Source organism: Acartia tonsa, chromosome 10 (assembly GCF_053477335.1).
Source record: "Acartia tonsa isolate MP-2025a chromosome 10, ASM5347733v1, whole genome shotgun sequence".
In the NCBI taxonomy this organism is placed as follows: Eukaryota; Metazoa; Arthropoda; class Copepoda; order Calanoida; family Acartiidae; genus Acartia; species Acartia tonsa.
In genome coordinates this window covers 39,731,202-39,745,018 of record NC_137269.1, presented here as the reverse complement: position 1 = coordinate 39,745,018, position 13,817 = coordinate 39,731,202, and positions in this window count along the sequence as shown.

Below are 13,817 nucleotides of genomic sequence, written 5' to 3'. Positions count from 1 at the left end.
CATTTCATTGCCCTCTCAATTTTTGTTTCATTTCTCTATCTCTTACTTTTTCTCTCTCTTTGTTTCTTTCTCACTCTCTCTCACACTCTCTCTAATTTTTTCTCTCTTTCTCTCTTTAATTTCTGTTATGTATTTAGGTTCGGTTAAGTTGCGAGTAAGTCTTAAGAAGTGATCAAGAGGAGATCCTACAGGATTTTTAATAATTTAGAAAAAAAGAAAGAAAAAAATTAAGATATAATAAGAAAAAGAATAGAAAGTGTTTAAGTATGTGAAAATTGTTAAATCAATTCATGTAAAATTTTAATTAACAAAAAACAAAACTAAAAGTTATGTTTACCATTAGCAAATAAGACTTTTATTAAATAAATTAATGATGTTTTACATATTGGCTTAAATTATGTGGTGCCTTATTTAATATAGTCGTAAAAAATCATGGAAAAAGGATATGACAATCAGAAAAAAACTATTTAAAACCAAGTTTTGTCTGTTTTATATAATAAACAATTAGTAGAAAATAGTCAAAGTTATTGTTTATCACTTAAAGTCACTTTTAAAAGAAATGTTTTTTTAATTAAAATCTGCCATAAATTATTACCAAATTATATAATTTTTTTTATCACTATTGTATTATAGTGTAAATAGCATTTTTAATACCTTTCTATTTATTTAAGGTGGGCTATGCTATTGCTTGAGCTTTGCCCCTGCATGGGTTAGGAATTTTAGTACAGAGCTGGATCTTTAAATCATTTAAGTGGTGAGCCAGATCGGGGTGCGCCGAATTTCAGCCAATCACAGCGCGGCATTTCATAAAATGCTGTGCTCTCATTGGTGGAAAGTTGGCTAACCCCGATCTGGCTTACCACTAAAATGATTTAAAGATCCAGCTCAGCTAAAAAATAGTAACAGATAGAGGATAAAAGGAATTATCAATTAAAATAAAATATATAATCTCCTGAAAAACCATCTTGATGTACTCCGATTTTAAACCAATAGCTTCAGCGGTTTAAGAGATCTACTTTGGAGTTTAGCAGAGAAGACACTAGTCAAATAATATTAAGAAAATTGATGTATTTGTTTTTATATTTCCTATAACATGTAAATCACAAAAATTTTCTCTAGATTATGTTAAACAGTGAGGCTTCTCGGTGAATTTATATTTACTTATTCCAATATTTCGTTCTGTACTAAGACACTGAAATAATAGAAAGGTTATGAACGTCAAGTTATGAAGAAGAAAAAACGGACACTCTTATTTACTCTTTTTAGCATTACAGCTACTCTAAAAGTCTTATGTCATTCCATCTATCTGTCTGTCGGTAATGAAAGGGCAATCTGACTTTTATTCTGACCCTTGAAATGTCATCAATTATAAAGAGAAGAAAATTATACGGAATACCCTAACTGAAACTCATTTTGAGCTATACTCTGCTCGGTAAATGTTCCATTAACTTGTTAATTACTACATTAGGGTTCTCCTTATAAGAGCAACATCCGCTAGTAATAGAGGCAAAACTATATCGCCCACCATAGGATATATATGAGGTTAAATAACATCTATCGACTACCATCCCTTTGATTCCATGGCCTTTGTCCTAACTAAATGATAATGACTGACTTTATTTTCTGAAGTTAACTTTAATCTGCTCATGTTACAAACTGAAAAGATTCTGTACAAAACATGATTTTGCTTTCGCAGCATATTACAACTTACCCATGTAATAATGAGAAATCATATTTACCTAATGATCAACACCGCACATTGAAAGAAGATTCTTGTAATATAAAGGCATAATTATTAAGCAAATTAATATAATATTAGAATTAGTATCAGTTTTGTTAGCCCGGGTCTTCGGAAATTCGGGGATAACAAAACAGGTATAATCTCTTAATCAAACATCATTATTACTCAATTCAATATCAGCGTAAAGCTGTCTATACTACGATGCGATAAATAACTATTCATAAAGCATTACAAATTTTATAAGGAATAGCCTAGCAATTCATTAAAAAGATTAGTTTCTCTTATCCTTATGATAAAGTAACAGGATGTCTTTCTGACTGTTTGTCTCTATTTTTGTACTGGAAGATCTCGCTAACCGATGGACCGATCAGGTTCTCATTTACAGGTTAGCTTTTTAAACTATTTTGGGGTGGGGAACCACCAACCGCCCAAGAGAAATTGCCCCTAGAAAAAATACCCCTCTCTCTCCAAAAAAAGAAATTTTTTTTCTTAAACTAAAATTTTTTGTTACTTTTCCTTTTCAAATCTAAAATAAACAGAGGCCTCTAAAGGGCCTAGCCGCTAGTTAAATATATTGTAATTACGTAATAATACAAATTGGGTAATATACAAATTTACAATGCATCCAAAATTAAATTAAAAAATATTTAAAATATATTTTTCTCCTTATTTTGAAAACTTATCTTTAAAATACAATTTATAAATCCAGATATATACTATAGAAATAAAGTAATTAGATATAAACGTAGCGCAGCAAAAACAAACCATCAACAATATTTTCAGTATAGCTTTGAAACCGCTTAATATTCACAGGATTTTAACCGGTTCTCGGTTATACTTAAAATTCATGTATCGCAACGTGTTAATAATAAAAAAAATCATAAAATTTATTTAAGTTTTGTTACTATTGCCTTCAGCTCCCCAAGGCTAACAAAACTGAAATTAATCATATATTTTTTATTCTTACTAACCGCGAAAAGCTGTCTATAATACGATGCATAAAATAACTTTTATAGGATAATTTTAGAGCCAATTAAAGCGTGTGTGTATTTATGTGTGTTACAGAAGTTTGTGTGAGTTAAGGTAGAGGGATACATACTTTTTAAACCAAACACTTGAACCTGTAGGACGTACTAAAATATCCTAGGTATAAAGTAGCTGCGCTATTAAAAATAGGTTTGTATAAAATATTATGTTGAATATGTTTTGAATTTCTTATTTTGAATTCGACCTTGTGATTTACTGAAAAATGTAAGTTTACCTATTTTTCTTCAGCTACTGCAGTATACATCATGTTAACCTTAGCGATATCATTATATCGGCATAGGATTATTAGAATAATGGTTTACATGCCAGCTATGAACACCTTTAAATAGCTCCATATATGTAAATGCATTAACATATTGCCACTTTTATTTAATGTCGCATACTATATAGCTCTTACAGCATTAGTTAATATGTTAACTTTATTACCTCACATATAATCGACATTAAAAATTTACATTTACATTTAAAGGTCTAACAGGGTTATATACGCAACTCAATAATTTTGCATAATATTTACACATCCAAACATCTCTATAAAACTTATCTTATTTTTATTTATTTCATAAATTTGCTTAAATACTTATCGTTGGTTGGCATGTGGAACCCCTATTCCTTTATTTCAAACTAGCGGCTACTCCCCTAGAGGCCTCTAGTGGCACTTTAAATGTTTTTTTTTTATTTCAAGTATCTAATTGGAGAAGAAGAAAAAATTCTATGTTGCGTTCAAGTCTCTAAGTAAAAAAAAACTTTTTTGTGATTTTCCCCCCAAAATAGTTATAAACCTTCCCCGGACCTATGAGAAGCTACCCTGTTAAGGAGAACCCAATCGGTTCAGTGGTTAGCGAGATTCTTTGGTACAGACAAACATCCTGTTACTTTATTATAAGGATTTATTCTAAAAATAAGAAAGATCTAAGTGCTCGATATGGACTTTGAGGAAAAGAACCATACACTGTTTTTAGTATGCAACCAACGCATTTGCTAGTTATTTATGTTTTCCACAGCGTCATACTACAGACGCACTAAAAGTAGCTATTGTTAATAGGTATGTCATGAGTAAGATAATAATTAGTTAAATTAGCATGATTGACATAAACAGGCATAACCAGGGATATCAAGGGATAAGACAATGTTATCAATTGATGTACATTCCCAATTATGATCTTTAGATATTATATATTCAAGTCTAAATAACATATGTTATATGTAAAATATCCATTTATCCAAAACTAAAAAAACTGTATTTGAGGGATAAATATTGCATAACAAAATATATCTCTTATAGATTGTAATTAATAGGAAAGTTTTGACAGTGCTAGTTTCTTCTAACCAACAAAAGTTTCCAAATTTTTAGCTAACAAATCGGAAAACGTGTTTTTAAAACTTTGGGTACCAGTGCAATGAGCAGTCCAGTGGGAACACATCCCATTGTCATGCATAGTTAGATTATATATGTATATTATGACAATGGCAATGACATTTACAAGTTGGTTATCTGTTATGGATAGTTTCATCCTTGTTGTGTTTTTGAAATAATGATATGATATGATATGTTATTCAAACATCAAAGAGTTCTTTATAATAATATTATTAAAGTGAGTTTTCTCTTTTACAACACACTATAAAAATATATATTCCTCTCCCATTAGTTGCCAAAGGTCTGGTACAATATTAAATAAAAGAGAATCGACTATTCTAGTGGTAACTATCTTTCTTTTTTATCTATGTAACTGATTTCCTGTAATTGAAGCTTATAATCTAAAGAATAAACAATATGATATATTTCTAAAAACTAAACTCTATTTTCCTTTAGAATAATGGATTGATTATTACTTGAATCTTACACCAGATTATCATGTACTCTAATAAAGTGAAACCCCCACCCCTTGAACGAACTGACCAATAAGTGATGTCAATGTTAGCAACCTAAATTTACGACGAGTTTTACCCTGAAATAATATCCACGTATATTTTTTATTCATTATTAAAATTCATTTTTACAGTATCCATATTCAAATAAATGTTTTTTTTATGACATTTTTACATTTATTTGAAGTAGTGATGTTATTATGCTTTTTATGATTTTTTTTTCGATGATTATGTAACATTCTTTTTTGGCAGTACATTACTGCCATCAATATTATGCATATGATAATACTTCAAACATGATAAAGACACGATTCACATCAAGACTTGCATTAATGAGTAACAATTTCAGCAACCTTATTCTTCAGCCATCTTCTTAGGGGAAAATTTGTTCTTGTTATCGATAAAAAGTAAAACAGTATTGAATTTATTTAGTGCACTTTTTAAGAAGTTTCTTAAATTGTCTTGCTTTTTAAATTAAAAGTTAGATTTTCTTCGTATTTTTAGAACTTGTTTCAGTAACTTTTACTGGTTAAATCCGTGGATCCCATGAATGTAAGATTTACTGTTAATAACCTCACTAATCTTCGCTCAAATGCATATTTTTGTGTTTCAAAGAATCTCTACAAGTTGGTATTTAGTTCTACTGTACTGTTTAATTTTTATACTTAGGAATGTAAAAAAATTACCACGTTTGTTAAAATGCTTAAAGTCGAATTTTCACCGATTTGCAAACAATATACCTAAAAGTTGTAAAATGCGTATGTAACCATGGAAAAATGGAATAACCTCTTTGTTTTTATAGACAAAATTCCCTTCCTTTTCTGAATGATGAACAAAAAACTGTCTCTAACACGAAATCTACCTCTATTTGTCCCTCTATCCTAGAGATGTAACATACTTTATCTACTAGATTTTACCACCAGGGTGTGCATTCTTTTCCCCACATTATGACACCAGCTTTATTCCAGAGAGAGAAGGGAAAATGGGCTGTTTATTCTACTAGTCCCCAAAGTTTTACAATAACGTTTTCTTATTCATTGGCTCAACAACTTTGGTGACTTTTAATGAATTTCTATTGTTTGATTTATTAAGCAGAGCATCCAAACGTTTTAACCCATAATTGTAATGTATAGAAAGGGTAATTTTGTGTATTACCATTGGTGATGTACATCATTTTATCGGCCATTGTCTTATCCCTTTAGATTCCTAGCTTTATTCTCATATTCGCACATTATCACATTAGCAAATAACTGAGAGTAAAAGAATAAAAAATGTGACTTTCCCCTCAAGTCTTTACAAAAGAACAGAAAGCAAAAAAAACAAAAAGCTACTTGGGGCAGGTAGTTGGATTAAACTTATACATTGATTGTAAAAATATTGCGGTTATAATGATTTGCGTGTGTGATACATGTTCGGAAACGAATATACACCGCAACGTAATCACATTGTAAACGTAAAATCATGGTTTCAAAGTTTGCAAAAAAAACTCATGAATGCAGTGATAGGTCAAAGACTTTAAATTTCTCTTTTAAACAAAAATATGTAAAAATCTCTAGCTTCTAAAGATAAATGCAAGTTAATAACTCTTTTATCCTTTAAAATTAATTAAGAAATCAAGCATCTAAATTATTGTTTTGTAGCATTAAATGCATGTGAGATATAACAAATGCAGTAAAACTTTACATTTTTCATTCAATAATAATCATTTTGTGATATCAATGTTTTGTTTATTTTAAAATTCTGTGAAATTTTCGACAAATTTGTTTTTAAAAAATCTGGTACAATACTGTTAACCTTTTCAAATACTTTTGGTTTAGGTAAGGTGGGGTAACAGAAATAAAATCCTGTTGTTTATGGCTGATTTGAAATTGACAGGTAAATACATGATCAGGAAATTTTAAAGGTTTGTTGTGAATTTAATATTTTCTATTTGATTTATCATACAAGATTTATTGTTAGAAACCCTTCAATAGACAGCTGGGCTATACCCCCCCCCCAAAAAAAAAAAAAGAAGGAAAAGGTAAAGATAATGAGGCTTCATTTCGTTGAATAATTGAATAATAATAAGGCAAGTTTAAATTAGGGGAAGGTATGTGATGTCATTAACTGGCGATTAGTTTAACTATATAAAAAATATCTTAATATTAACTGGCATTTCATGTCTTGTAGTTTGTGAGAATATTGCATAAAATATGCAATAATAACATGCTATACTTTCTATAGTTTAAATAAGAACTGGTCATTACGATCTTAGACTTTAGGAGATTTGCTTGATTGGGTACTCTAGAAATTTGAGTTCAGTAGCTAGTTTAAAATTGGACAAGGGATTGACTAATCTAAAAATGCTCTGAAATAAAATAGATTATTAATACTAAAAGGCAAATATTAATCTTCTTTTTTACACAGTTTAGCTCTAACCGTACGGGGCTTGCCTAAATCTTTACTTAACCTAACCAAATCTAACCTAATCTAAAATAAGCATGAAAAGAACATTCCCATATAAACAACCCCTTAAATAGTGGATGTAAATATTCATTTATTTCCCTGGTATCTCATTTATATCCCTGGTATGATTTTAGAAGATTTTTAATTTTTTTGGAAGATTTTAGAATTTTTATTAATTACTAAAAGAAAGAAAAATTATACCAGGGAAATAAATGAAATTTAAAAACCAAAATTAAACCACATTTTACTGGCATAAAAATGAGTTTTTGTTTAAATGAGAATGATATTCCTGTCCAGTTTTTTGTTTAGGAATGAATATTTCTTACCCTCGTGAATAAATGATGACCTATCGGTCCATCATTTATTCCCTCGGGTAAGAAATATTCATTCCTAAACAAAAAACTGGACAGGAATACCCCATTCCCATATAAACAACCCCTTAAATAGTGGATGTAAATATTCATTTATTTCCCGGGTATGATCATTTATAACCCGGGTATCATTTTTAGAAGATTTTAATCATGGTCCAAATTTCAGTCGAGGGAAGTTCCCTAAAAATATTTATTTCTTAGATTTAACATTTATAAAATTTACGGCGATGGTTTATGATGAAAGAAAGTTCAATTTTATTTTCAAGAATTTTGTTGATTTTACATTAGCTTCAAATAAAACGTAATTTGTGTTTGTTTGATCTTAACATAGCATTTAATTTCTAAAATTAATGGGGTAGTTCAACAAAGGTAAATCCAAAATTTCTCATCTTTCTATTTTTCTCCTGTGTTTTGAGTGCCTATTGGTTTTTTCTCCTGTCTTTTCTTCTATTTGTCTCATTTTATTTTTAACTTTTTATCCCTCTTTCTTTCTCTCTATCTCTCTGTTTATCTTTCATTCAATACAAGATATTGCAAACTTTCCATGCTGCTCTACTTATGAACATAATTAGCCTTGTTTAAATATTTTTAGAATTACCCCAAACTTTTGTATACATAGCAACAATTCACAAATAAACAATAAATGTTTGAAAGGAGCAAATACTGAAAATGAAAACTAAATTTAGAAATGAAATTTGAATTATCTAAAGATATTTTGGTTGCATCTTATTTGAACAATAGGCTGTTGATTATTATGTATTGCATCGCTTTCAAAATTTAATTCTTTTCACAAATTTTATCAGCGAAGTTACCTCTATAAATATGTTGCAGTGGTTGTATAGATGATCAGTTCTTCATCAAGTCTATATTTACTATACTAGCAGCTACTTTGGGCACCTAAGTGTTGGTAGAAAGGGGGGAGTGACTTTTAATTTTACTTTTAAAAAGAAAAGGTAAAAAAATTCCCAAGAAATTGTTGGAGACTTTTTATGTTTCTAAATAGATCTTTTAGTAATTTCTTAACCGACAAAAAAAACCCTTAAAATAATACATTATGGAAAACTATAAACGTTTATTTTATTTTGTTGAACAATTTATTATTGTTGAAATTGTAAAAACCTTCTATGTGGCATGCTAAGACATAGTGTCAAGGGCATATATATTGGGGTAGATAGTCTGTCATACCTAAGGAGATAAGGATTTCTTGGGAGAAAAACATCTTTGGCCACTGACCTTGAGATTCCCATGTCTGGGTAACATTCTCTAAATAGTGAAAGGAAGGGGGTGGGTGACATCACCCGGCCACACCCCCACATGGCGACGCCCTTGACATGGGTACACACTATTTGAAATAAGGATAAATGATGCTAGAAGCTTTGTGCTTGAAATATATTATACCACAGGCTTCGCTACCAGCCTCTAGAATCTTTGAGTAATGAAACAAGAAAGTTATACAGGCTTTCAATATTCTAATAGAAGATTTCAACCTATTTTTGTAAAAAAAATCACTTTTCTAAGAAATGAAGATATATTTCGATTCGAGCAATAATTTTCAAATTATTTAGTCTCCCTTAGAAGTGAATAAAGCAATATTAGCTTGGTTGTTTTAGACTAAAGATTAATAAGTTTCTTAAATTTCTCATAAACCACAATTAAGGCGAAAATAAAGCTTTTTTAAAATGTACACATTTTCTAAGATAACGAAAGAGCAGAGGATAATTAGCAAAATTGTTGTGGGATGTGGAGGTTTTGAATTATTTATTTTATTTTGGGCAATTTACACATGTAATTTGTACAGTGTGCTTACACTTCAGCATGACATCACATATTCAATTGAAAATTGTTCATAATAACAACAAAAAAGGAGCTGTTTTTGTCAGTGATCTTATGGGATAAAACAATGGAGAAAAATTGTCCATTCCAAATTATAAAAAGATAAAACTGCTTTTTCTAAAATTATTGGCAAAATATTTTTGAAGTTGTAACTTATACTAACCAATCAAGATTGAATAAAAGTACCCAAAGTTTTAAAGCCAATAAACTAGAGAAAGTATACTTGAAATGGGTTCCAGGACAAATACAGGAGTCCCAAACGTCGGAGTGGACAAACACAGGAGTGTTAAAATATTAATTTTATGAAGTATATCTATTCAGATTAGGTTAGGTTAAGATATGAATGAACAAATAAGCTCCCCGAAGGGATTAGAAATTTAAAAAAACCTATAAGATGGTCTAAAGTGGGTTAGGTTAGGTTAAGTGTCTACTCCAACGTTTGGGACTCCTGCGTTTGTCGTAGGACCTTGAAATGTACGAATTTCCATTAGATGCAAAATGACAAGGATGACAACATCCATAAATCGTACCTAACTACAACAGGACACCATGCAAAGTTTTAAATCAATAGGACTAATGCTTTTCCCACATTGTTCTCTTCTCATATAAAGTGTTTTAGTATTTTCATAAATTTTTCTTGAAATATAAAGATATCTTAAAACTGATTGAGTGGGCTTGTAAAGGAACCATTTGAGTATCTTCGGTCGAAAAAGGTCTGATTTGTGAGCATTTTTGACCAAGTTGTGGCCAAATAATAATAAAACATAAAATAAAGTAACACACTTTACATATACTTGATTTTTATCTAAATACTTTGTCTGTCCTCTATTTCTTGATTATTGTTAGAAACCATTGAGCAATGTCCCTTGTGTTTAATAAAGTACGAGACCCAACATTTTTACCAGCTTATGTAATAAGTAAAGAATTATGGATCATTGAAAAAAACAGTTCCTTTAACATAAACTAGCGGCTTCGCCCCTAGCCTCTAGGGGCTTTGCCCCAAGAGGTAATTAAAAAAAATGTAGTACATGTGGTAAATCTTCATCTTCATCATATTATAATTATACATCAAAAAAAAAAAAATTTAGGATCCTCATCTTCTTCATACACTTCATCAAAAAAAAAAGAAAAAAAAATGAGGGGGAAATTTTCATTTTTGGGGGGTTGGGGGTGTCCCACCACCCAAGAAAATAGCTTAAAACCTCCACAGGACCAATAGGTATATACCCTGAAGAGTAGAATCCGATCGGTTCAGTGGTTACCGAGATCTTAAGCTTCAGACGGACGGACGGACGGACAGATAGACATAAAGCTACTTTGTATTATAGATAACAGCTATTTAAACATTAAATAACATTAAACGCCCCCCCCCCCTTACTTCGGAAACTATATAAAAGATATCAAGAAACAATTAAACACAAAGCTGTTAATAATTAAAACTTAGAAAGATTGAAATCAATTTTATCACCGTTATTTACCGGTAAAAATATTAAGTGGTTCAACATTTATCCTTCGTAAAATTCTAATTAACTACCAAACCTAACATTTATTAATGTTATAGTGGATGGGGGTATCGTTATTTTAGCCAGCCGCGAGCATCACATCAGAGTACATGAAAGTCTGTTGCAACATTGAAGTAACAAAATTTGTTGAGGCGTGACAAAGCTAGATTTATTACACTTTAGATATTATGTCTTTCCTATAATAGAGAAGACTACTCATTCTCCTAATATATAAACTAACAAAGGCAGAAAGGTAGACTGAGCATTTTTGTTTATAATCATTGATTTTTACACCAACATGGATCGTATATTCTTCAATTACATATACGGACGGCAGAATCATATGCCAGGGTTACAAAGGGATTGGACAATGGTCGATAAATTGATGTTCATCTTCTATGATGACACACAAAATTACCCGTTCTACAGATTTAGATTAGTGGTCAAAACGTTTAAACACTTAACTTAATAAACCAACCAATCCAAATTAAGTATAAGTCCCCATAGTTGTTAAGCAAAAAAAAAAGAAAACGTTATTGTAAAAATTTGAGTACTAGTGTAATAAACAGTCCATTGTTCTCTCTCTCTCTCTTTGATCATATGGGCAATGGCATTGAAAAGAAGATGCGCTACTGAAAATGAATGCTTTGTGTTTGACAATATTATAGAGTAATAGATTAAATGCATAAAGAACTGACTTAGGTTAGGTGTTGTATGGATAAGTAAGATGGATAAAAAAGATTTAAATATATTAACACATTGAGTTATAGATTAGTTGATGATTCAATACAAAATAATTTGTCTTCAACTTTTCAACCAGTCTTAATAACTGAGAAGGAAGGAGGGAGACAAAATCTCAATATGGGATGGTTGTTCAACATTAGAAGGGGGTAAAGTGGCGGGGTACTATTCCATACTGAAAAACTATGTATAGCAATGTATAACAGACAATATTCCACGAATATTAAAATATAGAAACATAAAAATCAATACAAGTTTTGTTAGCCTTAGTCTTTGGCTCCTCTGGTCTAACAAAACTGGTTTTAATCATATAATTTTTAATTTTTTAATTTTTTTAAATCTTAATCCGTGGAAAGCTGAAATGTTGAAAACTAGCAAATACCCTTTAAAAAATTATCTTAAACAAACTTATTGTTTACTTTATTTCTGCAAAAGATTGTTTTTTTCTTAATCGAGAATTACCCAATAATATAAATTGATCAAAAATAGACACAATATAGACAAACTTTTTATAGAAATAAATCCAAACAAATATTTTTCTCGTATTCATTCGAATCCGGTGGATAGGAACCGGTTCTCATCCATACGAAAAAACTATGTCTAGCATCGTATTATATCCAGCTTTCTACGAATATAAAAATGTACAATCTTAAGATTAAAACTAGTTTTAATCTCATAATTGTACATTCTATATCCGCGGAAAGCCGTTTATAATGCGATGCGAGAAATAACTAATATACATTATGAAATCAAACTATTTTTTCTGCATGTTTAAATCTAAAACGTAGTCTTTTTGGGAAATAGAATTATGATAATCGTTTTCTCTTAATATATTTTAACGTGTGAATTCACACTTCTAAGCCCTTCCCTGTTCGCACGTCTCGGTTTCCGTGCGTTAGCTGCTGGTAAGCCTTAGGGAAATCAACCCTCTACAATTCAGGAAGTCTAAACCTGATCAAACATTGCAATTCCTTTTTTTGACGGGTTTGAATTTGAGGCTTAGTCGCGGCTGCCGAGCCCTGACTGCTATTGTGTTAATACAGCTCCGCTATTAAACCTAATTACCCTTGTTATTTCATGTAAAAAATATGATATTCCTATCTGTATTCACACAACGTCTTTAACATATTTCAACGGAAAGGCAATATTTTTAAGAAGCGCAGCTGCTCTACAATTAGGGTATCTATATTGCTGAACGAATGAGTCATAACATGGACGGGGACTGAGTAAACCATATACAAACTTGTAGAAAAACTGGTAAGAGTGAGAGTCTAAGCGTCTTCGGAGGCCTTAATAAGAATTCATTGGGCTGTAAGTAAATCAATATTTCATAGGTTTATAGAAGCTTAAAAATTATTTACCGACTTCGTCCTAAGGCTGTAATTTTCTAGGTCCAAATTTGACAAACTTTCTAGGAGAACGTCCTATTAGGACCTTAAATAGACTTTTTTTGTGATCTTTCTAATGGTCTTGGTTTCATTTAGAAATAATAATTTTTTACCCCTTTTACTTACAAAAACCCGCAAAAATTACCGACTGTGCCCCGACTTTCCATTAGCAACTTAGCAACTAGCAAATTAACAAGCTTCGCTTTCATAAGTTATATCAGCCTTGTTATAACGCGTCTACAATAAATGATATCAAATAATAATTTATCACTCTCAAAATATTAAATATATACAAATCTTATTTTGAGAAAATTTGGAATCATAAAAGGTAAATAAATATATATAAAAAATAATAGTAAGCTCAATTCATTCAAACTGCAAACACCCTCTTAAATGTATATTTAAACTGTGAATAGATTATTTATTCTTAATTCGTATTTTAATAAAAGTAAATATATGTTTTTTAATATTATAAAATTGTATATGCGATAGTAATTTAGCTAAAATATTTTAAAAATCACTAAAGCGTTTTTTTGTTAAAAAGACAATAAATACTTGAAGATTTTTACGATGTGATCTTATGATATCAAGTATACACTTCAAAATTTATTAAAAACAGAGTTAATGTTATTACAAATTAAATGAAAGATAAGTTTGAATACATTTTTACATTAAGTTTCATTCTTTATATATTTATCATGCATAATTTTATGAGAAATAACATTTTATAAAATAAGCCTTCATAACTTTCATTAATAGAAATTAATTGAAACTATAAACAGTTTTATAAAAAGATACTTTTGAAAATTACGTGATTGGCCCCTAGAAAACTTGGGGAGAGGGGTTGGGAGGTAAAGTTGACTCTACACTTATTAAGGAA